General features: G+C 45.4%; 1 long non-coding RNA gene across 3 annotated transcripts in view; it reads right to left on the bottom strand.

Annotated features, from left to right (window-relative positions):
• LOC138293338 (uncharacterized) overlaps positions 1–24,411 on the bottom strand; it is a 155,955-nt gene that overhangs the window by 78,667 nt on the left and 52,877 nt on the right. For all 3 annotated transcript variants that reach the window (XR_011202969.1, XR_011202970.1, XR_011202968.1), the window contains one exon: positions 12,726–12,853. This is a non-coding gene — a long non-coding RNA (uncharacterized lncRNA). The remainder of the gene's footprint in view (positions 1–12,725; positions 12,854–24,411) is intronic.

Below are 24,411 nucleotides of genomic sequence, written 5' to 3'. Positions count from 1 at the left end.
ATAGGCCCCCCGGCTTTACACATACTACCTTCTATACAAAATTGAATCGACTGTCAAAGAAATTTGGTCTCTGGTGTTATTAAAAGGGGCAATAGAAACAATGTTCTTGACTCAGTCAGAAGACAGAAGTGAACTACCCAGCTAGGGTGAATTTATCTGATGGAACCCTTCTAAAATATATGATAAAAGATCTTGTAGATGTGGGTCACCTCCTACATTCAAGAGCAATGTATGTAATATTCTTGAAATTACTTTCTGAAACTGGGTACCCTTCTTCTAAAGGTTTTTATCAGGCAACATTTTGGAAAGCAGCATTTGTGGCTTAGCCCCAGTCCAGTTAACTGTAGACACTGGTAGAATATGTCCTCAAACAAAGGTTTGGAGAATGACTAGGCTCTCCATCAAAACCTTTGAGCATGAAGATCTCCAGATTCAAATTAAATAAAAGAGACGAAAACACAGCTCCCATCCTATGTTATTGAGGACAGTAAAGATTATGTTTCTTCAGCACAGACATATGGGCAGCTACTAAAGCCACAATGAGTGGGTTGGTAATAAGGAACTGTGTAAAGGTTCAGGATAAAGCTGCCTATAATTAACATCAGTTATTGAAAAATCAGGAAAAAGCAGATAACCAACGTGAATAATAGAAATCTATCTAATACCTCACACACAAACACAGTTTCCAACTGGATGAGGAAACTTTGAGACAACTGCAAAATCAAAGGTCTGCTTTGAATTCACAATTCACCAACAAAGCAAAATATGCACAACAGAGTTTGCTTCTGTAAGAAATTGGAATTGGTTAAAGGGGGTAGGATCCCTGGTCAAGCAGCAACCACGATCCTTGTCATGGTGAGGCACAAGTCAACCCTAAATTAATCTGTGCTCAACCCTCTGGTAGCTTGGCACACAGCAGTAAGGCTTAACTTAGAAGCAGTCCGTAAAATATTTGTGCAAAACTTAAAATGGTGATGGCGTGAAGACACCACAAAAAAGGGATCCCAAACCAAGTTAGAAAAATAGAGGGATTTTTAATAAATAAAACCGTACTAAAACAACAAACATCTAATCAGTAGGACCGGAGATATACAGTTTTAAAGAGTTTAGTGAAAATAGCTCAAAAAAGCAAAAAGAAAACCGCCAACTGTGGACATATGGTTGCGTTGGGCTGGGGAAAAGTCACAAGTTCAGGCTGACCGTGATGAAGCTTGGGCTGGCTACAGGAACCCAGTTAGGCCCACTGAACAGAGTACTTTAAATCTGGGTTTGCAGAGCATTGCAAGAATCCGTGTTGAAGGTGCATCGCGCTTGCCGAAGGAATGCCTCAATTCCGAGATGTGGTGAGGTTGCAATGCGAGGACCTGCATTTTTATTTATTTAGGAGCTTTATATAGCACTGGCAAGACATGATGGAGTCAGTGCGTTTTCCATCAGTGCATTTTCATTGCAAATAAGTATAATCACACATTTGAGATAAGATGCAAAGTCAATGGTTGAGCACGAGGGAGAAAAAATAATGGGACGGTTACAGGGAGAGCTAAGGTTGAGGTCATGTCTTGATGGCCAATTGACATCCTGCTAGTTGAGATGTTGGTTGTGGAGGAGATCCTTTAGCGGTCTCTTGAAGCTCAAGAAGGAGGGGTTCATCCTGATATGTACTGGAATGAAGTTACAGATTTTGGGGGCATTGCTCAAGAAGGAATGTCCCAGGGCTTTTGTTTGTGGGCTTTAGGTGGAATGAGGAATAAGGTATGTCAGCTTCTTAGGTTTCTTGACTGGCCTGCCTTTTTGAGGTGAGATAAGCTGTTTCCCAGTGTGAAGGGCTTTGTGAGTGAGACAAGTAGCTCTGAAGCTGAAGCGAGCTTCAACAGGGAGCAAATTCATGTCTGTCAAGGCAGGGGAGATGAGGTCATATTTTTGAATCCTGTGACCATTCTGGCTGCTGCACTTTGGAGTGGTTCTGATGGGTGCAAGGCGGGATTTCACAGTGCCTCGGAGGTTGGCGTTCTAGTAGCCTAATCTAGACAACACCAGCGCTTGTGTGGCAGATTTGAAGTCTTTTAGCGGTAGATATGGTTTGATTTTGTTCAGTACTTTCAGGTTGTAGAAAGCACACTTCACACTGTTTATATGATCTTTCATGATCAGTTTGGTGTCCAATGTGATTCTTAGAGATTTGGTGGCATCGGCTAGGGTAAGATTGCAGTTAATAGCATCTATGGAGTTTAGCCATTCTTGCATCTGGACAGATTGCTCTGTGTTGGATATGAGCAGAATTTCTGTTTTATCTTGGTTGAGAGTTAAGTGGTTGTGGGAGAGCCAGTGTTTTACTTCTTTGAGAGTGGCATTTAGACAGTGTACGTTGTCTAGTGAGGAGATTTCAAGGTACAGCTGGGTTTCATCTGTATATAGGTGGAAGAGGATGTTTGCTTGGTTGAGAATGATGGTGAGGGGCTCCATGTAGATATTGAACAGTGTAGGCGAGAGGAAAGAGCCTTGGGGGTCACCGCTGGTAATTGTCATTGTGCCAGAAGTCATATTGCTTAATTTTATTTGTGGAGAGCATTTAAAAAAAAGTTTTTTTAGAAAAGATGTGAACCAGCGTGGGACCAACCTTTCAGAGCCAATACTTTTTTAGAGGGAATTCAAACGAAGCCTGTGGTCAACCATGTCAAAGGCCATCGACAGATGTAGGAGTATGAGCTGGCAGCATCAATCTGTATCCAAGGATTCGTGTAGGTCATCTACTATATTCAGAATAGCCGTTTCTGTGCTGCAGCCTTTTCTGAAGCCTGATTAACGAGGCTCTAGGAGATTATAGCTGTAGATGTGTTGGTTTAGTTGAGAGAGAAGACATCTTTCTAGGGTTTAGGCTAGGAGAGGAAGACAGGAGACTGGTCAGAAGTTGTTGCGGTCGATAAGGTCTGCTCCTGGTTTTTTGAGCAGTAGTGTGACTTAACTGTGTTTGAGACAGTCTGGCTTCACTCCAGTCATCAGGGAGCTGTTTATAATCTTAGTCCAGAGGAAGGTTAGGGCATGGTTGTGTTTTTTTGCCAGGAATGCTGGTAGGGCGTCCACAAGATGTGAGGAGTATTTGGACTTAGCCAACAGAGCAGATATGTCCTCCTCCAAAAGTGAGTTGAATACCTTCCAGCTTCTCAGGATTTTGTAGGGCCCTGGGACTGGATTGCACCCATTGCCATCCTGTTGAGTGATTGTTGATAGGGTGGCTGTGAAGTGAGAAGGGTTTTTTTTAGCTACCTTTCTGAGACAAGGATTTGTGTTGAATGCATTTTTGTGGAGGGTCCCATCAAAGGGGCTTGCGATGCAAAGTCCAGCATATGGGATGTGGTGCGCAGTCATGGCAATGCAAAGTCTGGCGTCATCATTGAGACTGCAGGCAATGAGAAATGTGATGCCTGTGCCAAGGATGCATCATGCAACTGTGGTTCCAATGGGCTGCAATGCAGGTTTTTTTTGACAGGCACAATCCACGCAGCAGTTCTATTTGGGCTTGCGCCACACAGTGGAGAAGATACGTCGGTTCCGCTGGATCCACAGAGGCTGGCAGAGCAACTTAAGCTCACTTCCAAGGTTCTAGGACTAAGGTGCTGAGCCCTTTTTTGGCTATTTGGGGTAGTTCGCGCTTAGGCCTTCATAACTTTTTGTCCACATATGCTATCCATGCCAAATTTACTTCCTGTTTTTTTTCCCAACATCCTAGGGATTCTACAGGTATCCAGAATTTGTGGGTTCCCCTGGAAGAGACCAAGAAATTAGCCAAAATACAGATAATTCAGTTTTTTTCAGAAAAATGGGAAAAAGGGCTGCAGAAGAAAGCATGTGATTTTTCCATGAAAACTGCATCAACAAAGGCTTTGCGGTGCTAAAATTGACATCTTCCCAGCTTTCAGGAACAGGCAGACTTGAATCAGAAAACCACATTTCTCAACACAATTTTGGCATTTTACTGGGACATACCCCATGTTTACTATTTTTATGCTTTCAACCACCTTCCAGTTAGTGACAGAAATTAGTGTAAAACCAAAGCTGGATCCTGGACAGCTAAATATTTCCGAAAAGTAGACAAAATTCTGAATCTAGCAAGTGGTCATTTGTGTATATTTTTCAAGGTTTTCCTACAGAAAGTAACAGCTAAAATAAAAAACAAATATAGAAATTGAGGTGAAAAAAGAGCCATTCCTGTCCATGTTTTCTTCTATAACTTTTTTCAGCTATGGCAGATTTTTGAAAGCAATATATTGGTATGTCTTCTGTACTCTTCTGGCTGCAGTGATATATAGGGCTTGTAGGTTCATCAAAAACCCTACGTACCCACAGCCAATCAATGAGCTGCACCTTGCAACGGGTTTTCAGTGTATACCGGGTATACAGCAATTCATTTGGTGAAATATAGAGTCAAAAATGGGTATCAAGGAAACCTTTGTATTTCCAAAATGGGCACAAGAAAACGTGCTGAGAAGCAGTGGTTATTTGCACATCTCTGAATTCCGGGGTCCCCATACTAGCATGTGAATTACACGGTATTTATCAAATAGACTTCTTTTTCACACACAGTCTTACATTTGGAAGGAAAAAATGGGGAGGAAGACAAGGGGCAATAACACTTGTTCTTCTATTCTGTGTTCCCCCAAGTCTCCCGATAAAAATGGTACCTCACTTGTGTGGGTAGGCCTAGTATCCGCGACAGGAAACGCAATAAGGACACATCACATTTTTACATTGAAATCAGATTTTTTTTGGGGGAAAGTGCCTAGCTGTGGATTTTGGCTTCCAGCTCAGCCGGCACCTAGGGAAACCTACCAAACCTGTGCATTTTTTAAAAGAAGACACTTAGGGGAATCCAGGAAGGGGTGACTTGTGGGGCTCTCACCAGGTTCTATTACACAGATTCTTTTGCACACCTCAATATTTGGTAAAAAAGAAAAAAAACTTTTCCCTTACATTTTGGTGCCGCAAAGTTCTGGAATCTGAGAGGAGTCACAACATTCCTTCCACCCAGCATTCTCCCAAGTCTCCCGATAAAAATGGTACCTCACTTGTGTTGGTAGGCCTATGCCCGCGACAGCAAACGCCCCAAAACGCATCATGGACACATCAGATTTTTACATTGAAAGCTGACCTGTTTTTCGCAAAGTGCCTAGCTGTGGAGTTTGGTCTTCAGCTCAGCCGGTACCTAGGAAAACCTACCAAACCTGTGCATTTGTGAAAACTAGACGCTTAGGGTAACGCAGAATGGGATCAATTGTGGCGCTCTCACCAGGTTCTGTTACCCAGAATCCTTTGCAAACCTCAAAATTGGGCAAAAAAACCACTTTTTCCTCACATTTCGGTGATAGAAAGTTCTGGAATCTGAAAGGAGCCACTAATTTCCTTCCACCCAGCATTCCCCCAAGTCTCCCGATACAGATGGTACCTCACTTGTGCGGGTATGCCTAATGGCTATGTGAGGAATGGATCACACAAAGGTCAATGTTAGTCCTTAGATGAGGGCAACTATTGACCCAGGGGTGATTCATTCCTGATGCAGGCACTAGGTTCAGGCACTCAAGTGGGGTAGTGTTTTTATCAGGACAGGTGGGGAAACACTGGGTGGTAGGAAGTTTATGGATCCCAGCATAGTCCTGTAGTTTGTGTGACAGAAATGCAAGACAAAATAGAGTTTTTATTCAACATTTCACCTTTACAGGGTATTCTGGGTAAGAAAACTTTGGAGAATTCACACAAGTCACACCTCTGTCGACTCCCCAGGGTGGCTAGTTTCCAGAAATGTCTGGGTTTGGCAGGTTTCTCTGTATGGCCACCGAGCCCAGGACCAAAAACGCAGGTGCCTGCCTTACAAAACCAAGTTGTTTTGTGATAGATAATTTTGATGTTTCCACAATACGATTTGGGCGGTGGAATTTGGGGCTGAACTAAAATGAGGAGCTCCCAAGAGAGCACTCTTGCCACATGCACCTGCCCTCTGAGTTGGGCTAACCCACTATTGTCCCACTGCACAGACTGTGCTTGCGAGGGGACAGCAGGACTGTCCTGATCGCCTCGCTCAGAATCACTGGAAGAAGAATAGTCAGAAAAATCACTCCCAGAGTCTGCACACTTGTCCTGTCTCTCAGAATCTGTCTCAGTATCAGCTGTCTCAGTCTCTGATCCTACGTCAGAGCTGTCCTCTATAACCCGAGTTAGGGATTGAACAGCAGTCATCCAATGAGATGCCATATCTGCTACTGGCTAAACTCTCGCTCTAAAACACTAGCCTACGTAGACAGTCATAAAAATGCTGGTGTGTGCTGCGTACAACAGTAAAGGCCAGTCACCATACCTTCACTTCTTCCCTCAATCAGCACGTTCTCTCAAGACACTCAAAAAAACAAAAAAGACACACTATTACTTCACCTTGTCACATACCAATTGTCACAGTCTTTAGCACCTCTTGCGCCCAGTGCAACAATCATTATTAGTGCTCCCACTCCCATGACCTCCTCCTCGGATTCCCTCACTACCACCCAGCAAAAGTGCCCTTCATCTCTCCCTAGCTGCCACACACATACATTTCATTTGTATTATAGTGCAGGTAATGGCTGACTTTACTAATTCACTCAGCTATTTACATAAAATACAGATTTGATCTTTGCAGTAGGCATATAAACCTTCTGTGCTACTTTATGGCATCAAACCTGCCACTAGACAAAAGTCAGATCCCTTTCTAGCAGAAACATAATGAAAGTCACTTGACATTTTTACTGCTGCTTAAAAGCTACAGTTGAAACACGTTAGTTGAAGTATGTACATTGCTTTGAAGATGCAAGCTGCAACTGCAAGAGAACTGGTGGCATATATATATATATATATATATACACATATATATATATATATATATATAGGTCACTTTTATGTGTGGGTGTGGTTTTCATGGGGGCCGAGCGCAATTCCCAGGTAAACCACACACGCACTGACAAAAGTGATCGCTCAAAATATACATATATCTATATATATATACATATATATATATATAGAGATATATATCTATATAGATAGGTCTCTCTCTCTCTCTCTCTCTCTATATATATATATATATATATATATATATATATATATATATGAGAAAACAAACTGGTCCTGCTTCTGGCGTGCTCTTTCATGTTGGTGCAGGTGTGAGGAATGGACCATTTCCTCTCATAAATCCAAAAACCAACAGTTGCAAGCAACTTCACCACCGCACTCCAGGAGGAAGTTATTTCTTTTTATTGCAGTCAAGATTAAATCACCATCCTTCACCACCAAGGGAGAGGCCTTCTACCCTGCATGCAGTGACCCATCCACAGTGCCATCCATTTCTGCATGGACTGTGAGGTGAAGCCCGAGGTGCTGGAGATGTAAAAGCTGCCCACCTAACACTGCTGAGAATACGATCGGGGAGCTGTGCATTTTACCTGGATGTACTCTCAGCGCAGGTAAAGAGCGGAGGCGGAGACCTCGCTCCCTCGCACATGACCACACACATTTGCGGGGATACTTGGCATGCTCTCTCCCCTCCCCCCCAGGAACTTGCCACTGGGGAGCGTGGAACACCCCCTGGGGGAGATGGTGCGAGGGCCCTTACCATTTTTGCTGGAACCACCTGGCCGGGAGAGGAGCCGGGGGTGTGGTCTTTAACCAGGAGAGATGTCTGCCGCAGCAGAGACTGATTAAACAGCCCATACCTCACCATCAGGCGGCGCAGATGGCGCGCCACATAGCCATTGGGATCCAGAAGATAACACATAAAGAGAGTTCCATTAGTTAGGAGGGGCCTATGCAGATGCCCAGCGGCTTGGGACTGTGATTCTTGCCTCCTGATGAGCACCAATGCTTGCCCAGAGCACTTGAAGGCTACTGGAGTACACCCCTGGACCTGCACCATACCGCCAGCAGTGAACTGAACCTGGATGACAGCTTCCCCTTGGAGCGCACAGGTGCGGCTTACAACCCGGGCATACTGGGGGGGGGGGGAGAGTCGCCAGAAGCGACGATCTAATAACCTGAGGGGACATGGACACGCACACACACCTCCCCCCCCCAATGATTACTAAGGTCGTGGGACACAGCACTGAGACAATGCTAAGGCACACCCGCAAGCATGAATTGGACACTGGAGGCCCGACCCAGCCTGACGATCCATGACACAGTCTGCCACTAGCCCAGGGAAGGCCATGGGCGGGGTGGGGAGCACCCACTCTACAGGACATCCTGCAAGCAATAACAGCCTCCAGAGAAGTGCTAGAAACTAAGATCGACACGCTGAGTGCTGACTTGAGTATCCTAAAAAACTACCATAGGTGATTAGCCACTACCTAGAAAGTGGCGAACCTCCAAACAGAGGTGTCGGCTATGCAGGAGAGACTCACAATTATGGAAACCAAAGTGAGTACTCGTGGGACCAGAGCACAGGTTAGCGAAAACCACTCAAGGAGGAATACCATTCGATTTATTGGCCTCACAGAGTGTGCTGAGGAAAACAGCATGTTGTATTTCTTATGATTGCACATTTGAGGCTAGTTTGTATGCTTCTTTTGTCTGCAGTGCTGGATGTGGGGGGAAGCTGTGGTCGATTGGTCACTACCCCCAGTAGCTAGTACTTTCAGTGGGTACCCCCATGAATGATTGTTATATGGTTGTATGTTTGGATGGGTGGTGTTCAGCTGCTTGTCCTGGGGAGGGGAAATTGGGAATATTACCGCTTGTTGATTAAAGGGTAGTAGGTTGTGCGTGACCCATTCTTTTTTTCTGTATTCACTACCACTGGGAAGGGCTCCTGGATAGAAGCATCCTAACCATTCTCTGAAGTGCTCAAGGGCATCCTAATCTAGCCATAATACGATGGCAACCCTAGTGTCTTATAAATTCTAACATGGAACATTAGGGGAATGCATATGATGGCCAAGAGGCACAAGATTTTTTCCATTTCTTAACAGGCGGGGGTGCAAGTTGTGCTTCTTCAGGAGGCACACATGGTGGCCAAGGAGGGATTTGCTTTGCAGCACTGCTGGAGAGGCCAAGCCTACTACACTACTTTCTTGGCCTATGCCACAGAGGTACTGGTATGGATTCGCCCCGGTGACTCCTTCGAACATACTGGGCGCTTCAAAAGATCCAGAGGGCCACTTTGTGGTGGTCATGAGCCATTTAGATGGCAGCGATGTTACCATTAGTATGATATACGGGGCGAATGTAAACCACACAGAATTTTTTTCAGATCGCTCCCAAACTCTGGCTCCCTATCTGGTGGTCTCTATTAAAATAGGAGGTGACTACAACTGCCTACCTGACCCAGGCCTTGATCGCTCGTATCCTCTGCTCCCAGATTCCCCAACTGTTAGGGTGGCCTGTGCCTTCTCTGCATGGCAGGGGGAATAGGGGATTCTGGACTCCTGCCGTCTTCACCCACCGAGGGAGCAGGATTACTTATTCTTTTCTGCCCTGCGCGAACTGCATGTTCGTTTGGACATGGTGCTCTGTTCACCAGATGGTCATGAGCAAATTCGCACCACAGAATACTTATCACGATTATATCGGACCATAATCCCGTTTTAGTGGGACTTAAGTGGGGGAGAGTGCACCCCTGCATCCCACCCTGGAGCCTGCGTCTGGAAACATTGGAGGACCCGATTTTCCGGGATGCCACATGCACGGCTCTCCGACTATACCTCGACGAGCACATCAGAACTGCAGCATCACCTCAGCTAAAATGGGATGCACTTAAGGTGGTCTGTCGGGGCTGTTGTATCTAGGGAATCAGTGGGAGTCTGTAGGATGCTCTGTGAAGCGACTGTGTTGCTTTGATTATAGGAACTACATGGTGATAGTGCATGCAGAAAGCGACCGCACCTGATACTTACTGGCATGGCTGGCGAATCTAGCCAAATGAATTTCAGTGATTGTAGAATTAAACAAAAACAGGGAATCCAGAGCATATTGCCCGGAAAACATTAATAACCAATTCTATTACTACTACGCTACCCTCTACTGCAGTGGAGTGAGAGATGCCGAAACGGATATTGAAACTTTCCTGGCACCTTTGACTCTTCCTACGCTTTCCCCCAATAAGGTTGCTGAGCTGGGTGGGGATACCACATTGCAGGAGGTCCGAGCTGCTATTAAAACCATGGCTTGGAACAAGACTCCTGGCAAGGATGGCTTATTGGTCAGGTTCTATTCCACTTATGCGTATACCTTGGACTCTTCCTTGATAGACCTGTTCAAAGTATCCAAGGACACTGGATGACTCCCACAGTCTAAACAAGAAGTACTCATTGTGCCCCTCCATGCACTGCAATATACTGAGACCAAGCAGGTTTCATTCCGGGCCGTAATGTGGCACTCAATATTCAAAGGCTTTTTTTGATTCTGAGGGCCACTACATACAATAAAGTGGAAGCCGTGGATTCGTGGTAGACACAGAAAAGGCTTTTGATAGCCTGGAACGGGTCTACTTATATGGGATGATAATGCACTTGGGCCTCGGTTGTGACTTCGTGGCTTGGACTTGGTTACTGTATACCAAACCCCTCAGTCAGAGTAAGAATTGGGTGCACTATCTCTGAGAGCTATGCAATAGAACAGGGCACTCAACAGAGTTACCCCCTAATGTTTGCTCAGGCCATGGAGCTATGCTAGAATGGGAACTATCTACCAGGGTATGGCAGCAGGCGACCAACCAGATACACTATATCGCGCCATATGAGTATGACCTATTGCTCTTTCTACGGGACTCAGGAGTAGTGCTTGCACAGGCTCAAGAGATCTTGGAGTGGTTTGGCTCTTTGTCAGGTCAGTGAGTCAATTAGCTGAAATCCTGCATATTCATCTACCATGGGAAAGGCCATGCAAGCCCTCCTAGCCAGTGTCGATTTCTGGTGAACGCTGCTGCTATCCGTAGCAGGGAGGGTGGCGTTATTAAAAATTGTTGCCCTTCCTGGTCTCTTGTATCTCTTTGGGGCAAAAAGATACAAGATGACATTCTTGATGGTGCTCCCACATGGGGGCTACTGGTAGAGACTGATGGGGTGGGTAGAGGCGAGTGCATCAACAATGGGTGCCCTCTTCTAAGCAGATGTGTTCCTCTCATTCAAAAATGTTTGTCTGCGATATGATTTACCTCAGGGTCACTTTCTTCTGCATAGAGCAGTAACAACCGCAATTGTCAAGCATTGGAGAGCAGGCATGGCGGAGCATCCACAGATAGCGTGCTGCCAGTATCTAGTTACCTCTGCTGGAACCCTCAAAGCAGTCACCTGCTTATATAGATGGCTGTGGGAGACATGCTGCTCCCCTGGACTACTCTGAGTGCCTAATGGGTGGAAGACCCAAGTATTAATACTCCTGACAGGGATCGGGAAAACATCTTGAACGTGTCCCCAAGGCCACCAGGAATGCTAGGTTCGAACTTATTAACTTTTATGCATTGCACAGGGCAGATCAATAGATACTTTGCACAGACTGATGCAAAATACCTTTGTGGTGCAGAGGAAGGGGCCGAATTCCTACATATGTTCTGGAGCTGTACGGACCTAACTTGCTACTGGGAGGGCACAGTGGGGACATTGGCAGAGGTCAATGAGAGAGAAATCACATGCACCCCTGCCCACTGCTTCTTATGTTGGTTTCCACACACAGCAGAGGCTAAGGTCACAAACAAATTTCAAGATCTGGCCTTAGTCCTTGCTCAATGAACGATAGCCAGAAACTGGAAGACGCCTAGGGGGGTCCAGACTGGACACATGGAAGATGATTAAGTGGGCTGGATATGAAAGCGAGGTAAGACTTTGGGAGGAGAAGCAGGGTCAGTGCTCCCTTGAGGCGGTCCTGAACTGGGAGGCCTTAGTGGACACATTGCAGGACCCATACCCCTGAAGAGTCATAACGTATACCCTCGCTTTCTTGGACAAGTTTGTAGGGTAGCTCCCACACTTGTTGGGATATAGGGACACTCCTGGATAGAGCATGGTTCATTCTCCTGCTCACTCCAAGTACAGCAGTTAGACTTCCCTTCCTTACACTTTAATTTTTCCTCTACAACGCGGAAGGACATTCAGGTAGCATGCACTAGGGGTGGGGACGGAATTGGGGTGGGCACCATTACTCTTCACTTCCTAGGAATGCGGGGGAGATATGCATGTTGGGGGGGCACATCAAACACTACTGAACAAGAATCTATTGTTTTTCCTGATCACGATGAGCGGAGACCTTTTAACCTATGATTGGAAGCTTATGAGCAAGGAGATGGAGATGACTTCTAATAGTATTGCGCAATGTAGCAATGAAGATGTGCCCTGAGGAGTTGTTTTTCCATTGTTGTAAACTGCGATAAAGTCTGTTTAAAAAAATCTACACCTCATCTGCTGAGTCAAAACAACCTGAAAGCAGGAAAGCTTTGTGGTTTGGTTCAGCTTGACAGACACGGAGGAGAATGCTGACCTAGCGATAGATATACTGCTCACTGGCCTATTTGCAGGGCATCACTTTTCTCCTGCTTTACCTTACCACACATGAGTGAAGACATGATTCTCTTTTTACAAACTTACTTGTAATATAAAAATAACTGACAGGTAATTATAGGGATATTTCACTCTTACATATATAATTTTCATACCAAATTCTTGTCTGCAGACCTAATCATTTGGTAAGGGTATATATACAAAACAACCACTTGAAGACTTAACTGTACATCTTCGGTCCAGAAGTAGTGAAGAGTTATGCACGTTTGCTGGCACCATCTCAGCAACTTTACGGATATATTTTCTTTTATTGTGAGACCTAAATTCCCAGCCCATACTTCTCAGATGTGTATCTGTGAAAGACATGGTCAGAATTTTATTATCAAATATTAGTTTTGATCATTTATTTTTTATCACACTTCTTTAAGGTTGTATTATGTTAAATAATCCCTCTAATTTCTAATGTGAGATAATTCAAGTTCTTCACAGAGCTTTCTTCATGTAAGTAATTACGCCATTCATCTAGTGCTTCTGATTTCAGTTGCTGAGAAAACGTATCTAAGGAGAATTCAGGTGAACCAGATGAATACAACTGCAAAAAAAAGTCAGTTTTGCTATTAAATTCAAATTTTGCAAATTCCATCCAATAGAATCCTCTTATTTAGACGCAGCAGTTAAAGTTCACTTATAATAAGATTTCTGAAGGATTAAAGAGGGAATGCCCTTTCTCTCAGAATGCCACATTTAGGAGGGATATTACTTGTTCAGTGTTCTGGAAGTTTAATCTTCCTAAGGTGTGTGGCCCTGAAGTAAAAGTAACCGTTAAGAGTCCATCCTCACAGATTCAGTACTAATGTGTTCCATGCTTGCGCAATTTACTCATAAAATAGGTTCGGAAACATCTTTATTACACAAAAGTTCTGTTTTAAGATTCTAATCTATTTCATAACCATGTTTGAAATATCATTTGTAAAATTAAGGTAAAATAATTGTTTTAAGAAGTTTTTTTTATGTCTTACATTTTTTGTTTGCTTGCATCACTTGCTGAACTCAAACAAGTGCCTCAAACAAGGGAGTATGCAGAAGAGCTTAATGAGTTGTTAGAGAAACTGAAAGGCTCTGTACGTAAATTGTTTTGTGATAAAATGCTCATCTGAGAGTGTACTGCTGTGGCATGTCTGGTGACCTGTAGGATAGAGGTAATGGAGGAGCTGGATAAGCTATGTCTCTACATCTGTCCCTCAGCTATGGAGAAGGAGAGGTATCCAGTATCCCTTTCTTATTTGTGCTCTACATGGTCAGTTAGCTGCAGCAGGCTTCACACTAATCACACGACCCCTTCTTTCACGCAAGTATGGTAAATCATATTTAGTCAGTATAAGGACCTTAGCTCTAATGAGAAGGTGCACGATAACTAAAGGAGGAGAGGAGGCAGTGTCCAACTTACTTAGGTGCCTCTGCCCATAGGCACAAACGTCCTGACTCTTAATGAAGCCCTTAGGCCTACACTTACTCAGGAAACTGCTATTTGAAGAGACAGAATTGCATAGTTACACTCAAAACAGTTGCTTCAAAACATAACAGTGTACTGGATGGGCCAGGAAGTTTGGTTCAGTATTCTGCCACGCTTTGAGTGTCTGTTCTATTCCCAGAGTTGTACCAAGGAAGTGAGAAGGAAAACACTTTTGTTCATTCACAGTTCCATTAAAACCTTCATGAGCTAAGTCTAGTAAACAACAATGGTAGTCAGAGTAGTATGTAAAAGCAAACAACTTTACTCTTTGAGACACATGACATCCTACACCCTGGCTCAATGAAACCTGGTTTCCCTCACTACCAGAGAAAGAGCTGCTGGTACTACGGATAAAAGAAGTATCATGTTTGGGTGTTTCATAACAAAAGACAGTACTAATTGTGCCCAGATTCACCACCGGCATGTCCCACATTGGTGGAAGAGTAACAGATACATGCGGCAAACCCATTCTAAAAATACCTTGCCCTTGATGGATGACTAGCATCAAACAGGATGTTAAAGATTCTGAAAACAATTCCCTGAGTAACAGAGGTACAAAAACCCCATCAGAATCAATGAGCTGTTTCTTCTTGATGCTTCTAAACTTGTTCTGTGCGTCTGATAGCTGGGAGCTAGCCGACGCTACAATGCTCATGTGCGTCGGATGGCTCCCGGCCATCCGCACACATGGCACTTGAAATCCTTCTTGTGCTTCTTTTAGAAAAAAACAGCCTCAGGAAATGGGGGAGAGCTTCCCCATTTCCTGAGGCTGTTTATTTTGTTTCAGTGAAATAACGATCTGCGCGTACTGACATCACTTCACTGAAACCGAAATTGAAATGAGCTGATCGACTCAATCCACTTTCACTGCCTCGGTGCTCAGGGGGCTATCTCAACCCCCCTGAGCACCAAGGCAGATGAGAGAGGTATCATTGGAAAGGGGAGCATCTCCCTAGTGTATCCCTGCTGGGGGATCACCACAGGAGGGCAATCCCCAAGCAGGGATCCACCCATTAGGCAACAGGGAAAAGGGAGTGGCCCCTCGGGCAAGGGCTGTTGCTCCTCCAGTTTTTCTGGGCATTTTTAGTCTTTCTCCCCCCTCCCCAAGCCAAATGGGGGGTGGTGTGATGGGAGGGGAGGTGGAGGAGCCCACTACAAACCCGGGATTTATTTTTTATATACATTTAGAGGGGAGGTTTTGCCCTAAATCAGCATTATAATGCCCCCACCACTCTGAAAAAGTGGCACAGTCTTTCTGGCAGGGGGAGGGGCAGAAAGCCCACTAGGCACCAGAGACTTTTTTTCCATTCATCTAGGGTTGGGCGCTGCCCAAAATGGGCATTACAATGTCTCTGTCATGAGGTTACTTTAGCTGTTACACAGGCATGTTATTTTAGCTTAGGCCTGCAGCTTGTGCCCTTTCACTTCGAGGAATGCACTTTTTTTATTATTCCATTATTTTAATTAAAACCTTATTTTAGTGGAGATGTTTTCATTATTTAATCAGCTTGTCCTTTCGCACAGAATTCTGGAATTCCGTTCTATGCACGACATCTTCATTCTGTGCTTTATTCATGGCTGCACGTAATTAGTTACAAGATATTGTTGGCACAAAGCTTTCATCATGTCCCCGACTCTCATACACAGAGATATATGTGTTGTCACATCAGGGCAGTTTTCTCAGAACACCAGATGTTTTATTATAAAACACCTCACTGCCCTCCTACATGAAGAGGGGAATTCCAACCAGTTGCCACTGCACACTGCACTCTGCACTCTGCCTTTGCAGTTTCTGCTTAGACTCCCTCCATGTGGGAAGATTTGCAGTAGTCCAAGAGACCTCTTCTTTACCTACAATCACAGGTATGGGGTTCTCCTGAGGGGCCTGACGGGCAGATTAGGGCTTACACTATCATGATCTTGTATAGTGTCTTAGTAGTGCAGGTAGGGATTCTAGAACCATTGTTGTGACAGTATGGTTGGACTTTTCCTATGTTTCACTTTCCATGTCACTGCCTTGTTTTTATCATGTTTATCATCCTTATAAACACAATACATGCCTTTTTACATAAAATGCAGCTGATTCAATAAAACTTATCGAACCTAGTCCTGCTTCTGTTTTGCCTTCGTATGTGTTAGACATATGTGACTGAGAGAAAGGGGTTAAGATCTGTTTCACCAGGATTTCCCTGAGAAATCTAAATGTCAGGAGAATGGCTGCTTGAAATCACCTTTACTCTCTGTACTGGTGAGGTGCTGCTAGCTGGCCAGAAGGGTTAGGTTAACAGCTGTCACATGGCACAAGTTCAGACTCAGTCCCCCGTGCTCAGTGATACTGCTGCCCAAATCCAACAGTCTTCCTACTATAATGAGAGTCATACGACACTCCCACCCCCATAAAAAAAAATCAGCACAGCCTTTCTGCCCCCAGGTGTCCCCCCACCCACCCCGGGTGGGGAGATGGGGGCAGAAAGCCCACTAGGCACCAGGGAGTCTTTTTTTATTATTCATGTAGGGGCTGCCCAGAATGGGAATTGCAATACCCCCCAAACAAAATCAGCACAGTCTCTCTGTCCCCCAGGGGCAGATTGGGGCAACAATCCCCAATCTGCCCCCCAGGGGGGCAGAAAGCCCACTAGGCACCAGGGATTTTTTTTATTCATCTAGGGGTGGGGGCTGCCCAGAATGGGCATTGCAATGCCCCCCCCCTAAAAACACCAAAAATTCAGCACAGTCTTTCGGCCCTTCTCCCCCTGAAGGGGGCAGATGGGGCAATAGGCCCCCATTTGACCCCCGGGGGGCAGGGGGCAGAAAGCCCACTAGGCACCAGAGATTTGTTATGGTAGTGTAGCCCACTAGACACCAAGGAAGCCTTTTTTTTTTTTTTTTTTTTAATAGAGGGGTATGCCCCACTGACCACCACCATGGGCATGGTTATGCCACCCACACCAACTGAAGAAGGCAACAGTCTTTCTGCCCCATCATCCGCAGCCTAAAGCATCTCATGTCAATGGCAAGAGGACCTTTGAGTCTTTGGGGTTTTGATTTTACAAACAGGCCAAGAGAGCTTAGCTAACCACCAATATTTTGACACTTACAATGGTGAGCGGCTACACTTTATGACTTGGGTACGCTGCCACCTGGAAAACCTACCAGACACTTCTGAAAACTAAACATCTGGGGGGAGTCCAGGGTAGTGTGCTTCACATGTACCCCACACCATTTTATTACCCCAAATGCCCTGCAAACCTCCAACTTTGCTTGAAATCATGCATTTTCCTTACTTTTCTGTGATGGAAACTTCCTTAATCTGCAGGAATCGACAAAATTCCTACCACTCAGCATTGCCCCATCTGTAGTGATAAAAACTCTGCCCCACTTGTGTGGGTGCCCAAAGCATAGTCAGCCTAAAAACGTATGAAAAAACTGCCCTTCTGGATCGGTGTTGGTTCTCACTCAATTTCTACCTGTTTTTGGCCCTTACCTGTCGCAGGAGCTTGGCCCACCTACACAAGAGAGGTATCACTTTTATTGGGAGACCAAGGAGAAAGCTGGTTGATAGGGAATTTGCAGCTCCTCTCAGATTCCAGAACTTTCCATCACAGAAATGTGAGGAAAATGTGCTTTTTAGACACATTTTGAGGCTTGCAAGGGATTCTAGGTAACAAACAGCCACACAAGTCAACCCCCCCCCCCCACCGAATTCCCCTAGGTGTCTAGTTTTAAAAAAAATGTATAGGTTTGCTGGGTTTCCTTAGGTGCCAGCTGAGGCAGGGCTCAAAACCGACAGCTACCCACTTTGCAAAAAACAGGTCAGTTTTGCGTAGGAAAATTTCATGTATCTATGTTGCGTTTCGGGCCATTTCCTGTCGCAGGCACAAGGTACTATCTATAGCAGGAGACTTGGACACAGAACAATACAAGTGTTATTACCAATTGTCTTCCTCCGCATCTGCGCCTTCCAAATGTAGGAGTGTGTAAGAAATAGGTCATTTTGAGAAATGCCCTCTAATTCACATGCTAGTACGGGTAACCCCAACTTCAGAGATGTGCAAATAACCACTGCTTGTAAACTCCATATCTTGTTCCCATTTCGAAAATAGATATGTTTCCTCAATACCTATTCTTCTCTCTTTATATTTCACCAAATGAATTACTGTATATCCAATTAGCAGCAAAAGGGTTACAAAGTCCAAAGTGCTGTAGTGTTTTTAACACGTTTGGAAAAATTTTAAATGGGGCACAACCCGAGTAAAAAGCAGTGCAGTACCTCAAGAGGATATATTGGTGTCTAGTTTTTTTCTTTGTATAAGTAACACATATTGATTCATTTATGCACTATTTGCAACTGAAAGGACCATGCATTTAATGCCATGTTGGGGCAGCAATGTTATCTAACGCTGTTTGCGTTATGCTTTGCTATGGATGTTTGCACTGTTCCAGGTAATCGCCTAACACAGAGATCTAAGAACTAACATGATGCGCATCGTCTATGTAATTATCTGCCATATCATAACCATAAATTCTACCTTACCAGAACCAGATCCTATGTCTTTAACAGCTCAAATTTCTCTGCACTAACGGGACAATCTTGAAGGGTAAAAGCAACCAAACCACTCCGATATCGAACATTAACATGAATACTGCAGTAGCCGTGGGAGCAGGGGAAAATAAGATTAAAATGTTCAGACACATAAGAAAAAAAATGACTGAATTTCTCCTTTTAGACCCTTACTTTGAGTTGCAAATACATTTTGATGGTCCCCAATACCAACAGTTACTGTTCCCATCTGAATTATAAGCTCTGCGGGAACACGGCAGATCTGCTTATTTTCATCTCGAGAGTTCATCTTCAGGTGAAGGTTTAGGCCAAATGAGGAATTACTTTGGGAATCGGATCAGGAAGTACCGCTACCCCCGTAATTCCTCATTTCTTAATGGACCTTCAGAAACCAATTCAAAATGGGCCCTATTTTCCGAACCCTGAAGCCACAGCCTGTATCGGTAACCCCAAAGATGGTGAAATACTGCCCCATGTCCCAGGCCACCTGTAATGAAGACCTTCTGCTGCAGCGCCAACTACTGGGCAGCCCAGACTCGGAGTTAGCGCTACTGCCTCGCTTTACAAAATGTACACACATTGAAACTTGTATTGAAGCTGTTCAGCAAATTTAAATAAAGAAATGTTCTGCAGGAGATTATCTATGAGGCAATAATGAGACCTTAGCTGGGCAAATGCTACCCCATAAGCACTCCCGTGCTAATTTAATTTATTTTAGAATTCCGTAGTTGAACCAGAGGACTGTACGGTGGTTTGGATTCGCAAGGTATGATTTTCGGTAAGCAACAAAATAGAATTGGAAAGTTGTGCCTTTCGCAACTGTCTGTAAAAAGCTGTGCAGGTTCTTTTAACGGAGCAAGTCATGCAGTTAAAACAGTGAGGTGAGCATGTCACTTAACGGACATATAAGTCAGTAGGCAGCACGGAAAGAAGGAGACTGAGTCACCGTTAGTCACTCTTGAAAGAACTCGTGAATCACGTGCTGTGCTTCATCATGGAAAAAATGGCTTTTTCTACGAGTTTCTGCCCAGCGGCCGCTCTGGGTGACTACCAAACGTGATCAGGGAATTCTTTTTTTTTCACAAATTCATTTACCCTTCTAATATCGTCATTCTACGGAGTAAAAACTTGCCACTTTTAAAAGATTCTGAAGTTTTGCATCATTTCAGAGGAATCGAGACAGTGATTCATACAGTGTACAGTCATCTGTAGTATGCTTATTACAGCCGCACTTTGGCGGACAGGCGATTAGAGTTGTCTTCCCATGCCCAACCACAGCCCTCTCCCTTCTCCCATTCCTCAGGGTTAATGATAGGGCGACCAGACGTCCCGGTTTCCCCAGAGAGTCCCGGTTTTCAGAGGACTGTGTCAATGTCTGACGCTTCTTTTAATTTTAAATGTCCCATTTTTTAGGACAAAGGTCAGATCACCTAGGGAAGCATAAGTAAAAGGTATGCTCTCCTTTCACAGAAGCCTACAAAGTCTGAAATAATTAAAGTAATGTATCTGCCAGGCAACACAGTCCCCAGAGACAGAGGGGGAGGAGAAAGGGGTTTTGGGGGCGGGTTGGGGGCCCAGGGTGGGAGGTCAAGTCATAGCTAAAGTTATATATACATGCAGTATTGTAGAACAAGTTATGTACCGTTGTTAACAATTTATCTGGTAGAGACATATGCTAGTTGCAGATTCCTTACCTCAGAATTTCCCCCAGGCGTCAGTCGACTCTGTGTTAGTCGCTCGCATCGTGGTCGCTGCAATGACGTCAGGGGTCGTACATAGGTGCCACCCTGGCAACGTCAGTTTCTTTTCACAACTTTCCACACCAAAGCGCAGAGCCATGAAGAACACTGAAAATGGTGTGCCAGAGCTAAGGTCCCGAAAAGGGAATCCCTGTCCCTAGAAATCAGTTCACAAACAGGGAGGATGGGTGGGTCGGTAAGGAATCTGCAACTAGAATTTTTCTCTACCAGATAAATCGTTACTGAAGGTACGTAACTTGTTCATCTGATAGAGACGTCTAGTTGCAGATACCTTACCTTAGAATAGATACCCAAGCAATACCATCTTCGGTGGTGGATTGCACACCAGTATCATACTAAAAAGTTCTGCAGGACCGAACAACCAAAGTAGCCATCTCTGCAAACCTGACTATCCAGGCAGTAATGTTTTGTGAACGTGTGCAGGGATGCACACATTGCTGCCTAGCAGATGTCCAGGACAGGAACGCCACGGGCGAACACTGTGGAAGCAGCAGTTGCTCTTGTGGAGTGAGCGTGCAAGCCCTCAGGGGGTTGCTTCTTTGCCAAAGCATAGCAGTTTGATGCAAAGTAGTACCCATCGTGAGATGGTACACTTCTGCACCGCCCCCCCTTTCTTCGCACTCACATACCCAACAAACAGTTGATAGTCCACCTGGAAATCTTTAGCATGACTGAAGTAGAACACAAACATTCTTTTTAGGTCCAAACAGTGGAGTCTATCCTCCTCATGAGAAGGATGTGTAGGTGCATAAAAAGTAGTCCAAGGGATGGATTGGCCTACATGAAAAGGCGTAACAACCTTGCGAAGGAAGGAGGCCCTTGTACGAAGCACCACTGTGCCAGGATGAACAGACAAAAACGGGGTTTAGATGAAAGAGCTTGAAGCTCGCTCGCTCACTCACTCTGCCAACAGAGGTGATGGGAACAAGAAATACAGTTTGAAGAGTAAGGAGCAACAAGGGACAATTGTGTAATGGCTCAAAAGGGGCACACATCAAGTAAGTGAGGAACAAATTGAGGTCCCACTGAGGCATAATAAACAGAGTGGAAGGAAACAAATGGGTGATTCCCTTAAGGAATCTACCAACAATAGGAGATTTGAAAAGGGAAGGTTGGTCTGGAAATCTAAGAAAGGCTGAGATAGCTGATAAGTAACCTTTAAGGGTGCCCAAAGCAGTGCCCTGCTGGGCTAAGGAAAGGATGAACAAAAGAACCTCAGCAAGAGGAGCATAGAGGGGATCAACAGACCTGTTGGTACACCATGCCACAAACTTATGCCGACAGGCTTATACCGTTTTGGTGGAGGGACGCCTGGCTGCCAAGATAACGTCACAGACTTCTGGAGGAAGGTCAAAAACTGTAAACTGCAGCCGCTCAATCTCCATGCATGAAGATTGGACCGGTTCGGATGGAGTACTGAACCCTGTTGCTGTGACAGAAGATCCTCCCGAAGGGGCATTCTGACTGGAGGATCTGTGGCCATGCTCAGTAGCTCTGGATACCATACTCTCCATGCCCAGTCCGGAGCCACAAGGATTACATGTGCCCAGTCGTTCTTGATCTATTTCAGTACTCTGGACAGATGTGGTATAGGCGGGAAGGCGTAAAGGAGGCCTGAGTTCCACTCGAGACGAAAAGCGCTGCCGAGTGAGTGTCGCCTTGGAAACTCCAACATGTAAAGGTGCTGACAGTGCGTGTTCTCTGCGCAGAGAAACAGATCTAACCAAGGCTCTCCCAACTGCTGAAAGAGACCTTGAGCCACCTCTGAATGGAGACGCCATTCGTGATCGACTATGCATCGAAGGCTGAGTTCGTCTGCTAAAGCGTTCAGAGAGCCCGCCAGATGTTGAACCACCAGGGTAATGCTCTGATGTTCCAGCCATATCCAGAAGTGCAGAGCCTCTTGACAAAGGATCCAGGGCCCTGTACCTGCAGTACCACATGGAGTTATTGTTGTCTGTGAACACTTGCACCACTTTCCCTGTGAGAGAGGAAAGGAATGCTTTCAATGCAAGCTTGATCACCCAGAGATCCAGAAGACTGATGCAAAGTTCAGACTCGGCCAGAGACCAAACACCTCTAATCTCCGCCTCTCCCATGTGGCCGCCCCAACCCACAAATGATGAGTCTGTCACTACTGTAAGATGTGGCTGAGGAAGGGAGAGGAATCTGCCATTGACCCAATACTGATTTGAAAGTCACCATTGCAGATCTTTTGCAGTCCCCTCTGAGTTTTGGACCATGTCCAATAGATTCCCCTGATGCTTCGCCCACTGGAACTTTAAGTCTCACTGCAGAGCCCGCATATGCCATCTGGCATGTGTCACCAGCAGGATGCAGGAGTCCATAAGGCCCAGAACCCTCAAAGTCATTCTCACCTAAATTCAGGATAGAGGTTGAAACATCAGAATCATAGCTTGAACATCCTGGACTCGCTTTTTGGAAGGATGGGCCAGAAACTGCTCTGTGTCCAGAGCAGCTTTGATGAAAGGGAGTGTCTGAGAGGGAGACAGGTGTGACTTTGGCATATTTATAGTGAACCCCAGCATGTGCAGAAGGTTTGCCATAGTCTGAAGGTGGGAGACGACTCTCTGGGGTGTGTCCGCATTTGACAGCTAGTCATCGAGATAGGGGAAGACTGAAACTCCTAATCTACGCAGATGAGTTGCAACCACCGCCATCACTTTCGTGAACACCTGAGGGCCGCTGGTAAGGCCAAAGTGGAGAACAGTAAATTGAAAGTGCTCGTGACCTACCACAAATCACAATTAGCGTCTGTGGGCATGTAAGACAGGTATATGGAAGTAAACATCCTGCAAGTAGAACACTACCATCCAGTCTCCTAGGTCCAAGGCAGACAGGAACTGAGCCAGAGTAAGCATTTTGAACTTCTTCTTGAGGAAGAGATTGAGGGCCCAAGGGTCTAGGATAGGACATAGCCCTTGTCCTTTTTCGGCACCAGAAAGTAGCAGGAATGTCAAGCACAACCGACTTCTAGCGCAGGGCCCCTATCTATGGTACTCCCTTGGGCAAGAGAGCTGCAACTTCCAGATGATCCTCTGGTAAGCGTCCGCAGGCATGGCCGGAGGGGCAGTCTCGACAGTGACACAAATGGAGCTAAGGAGTGTCCTGCATATCCTGATGAGTCTCCTGGGCTGGAGTGGGGAGGGAGGAGCTGACACTTATACCTGAAAGGGCTCTGCCTGTCCTCACAATGCGGTCTCCAACCCCGAGGAGTGTGCCTGGGGAGAGGCCTGGGCAAGGCAGGGTCTTGTAAACAACAGTGACTTTCCTTTGAGGTTTGCCTAGTTCAAAGGCAGAAAAGAGTAAAAGTAGTGTACCAAAAACCCCAGACTTTTAGATTACTTCTGGATCAAGAGGAACTTCTGTGAAGGAGAAGAGCTTAATGCTTGAGGAGGACCTGCCACTCTGCCTGTTGCTTTGCTGTGCTGACTGGCTGCTTCTGCCTGGAGAGGGAAAGAATGGGACTTGCTTTCTGAACTCCTGCTTGTGACGTTTCTCCAAGCGCTTGGACTGAGCCTGCCCCCTGTTCTGAAGTATCAGGGACATCAAAGACCATCTGCAAGTGCCTGGGCTGTTTTGCTGAGAGTCCCGACTTGCAAAGTAATGCTAAATTCAGTCCCTGGGCCCTTAGAAGTGGAAGCTGGTAACCTGCGGGGAAAATCCATGCATCGCTGTGTGCGCGTCAGAAAAATCAACACGCCGCCTGTCCTGTGGTTGAAAATTCGATGCAGTGCCTACCTCGTGGCTGATGAAACGGCGCAACAGCTGTTCTCAATGCAGACTCTTTCTGCACAAGGATACTGGGCTTCAAAATCTTCAACATAACCGCACGGACCTGCACACCAGGAATCGACGCACGGCCTCCCTTGCAAGAAGAGAATCGACGCACGACCTGTGCCAGTAGAGAATTGACGCACTCCCTCACTTGCGAGTAAGGAATTGACACATTGACGCACCGTCGCCCTGGCGGCTTTATTTTTGGCGCATACCAGGTACTTTGTACTAAAACAATGCATCCATCGATTTCTATGGAGCAAGACTCTTTTTACTTTA

The sequence above is a fragment of the Pleurodeles waltl genome, chromosome 4_2 (genome assembly GCF_031143425.1).
Source record: "Pleurodeles waltl isolate 20211129_DDA chromosome 4_2, aPleWal1.hap1.20221129, whole genome shotgun sequence".
Classification (NCBI taxonomy): domain Eukaryota; kingdom Metazoa; phylum Chordata; class Amphibia; order Caudata; family Salamandridae; genus Pleurodeles; species Pleurodeles waltl.
The sequence above is the reverse complement of the archived record's forward strand: the minus strand, read 5'-3'. Positions and strand labels throughout refer to the sequence as shown.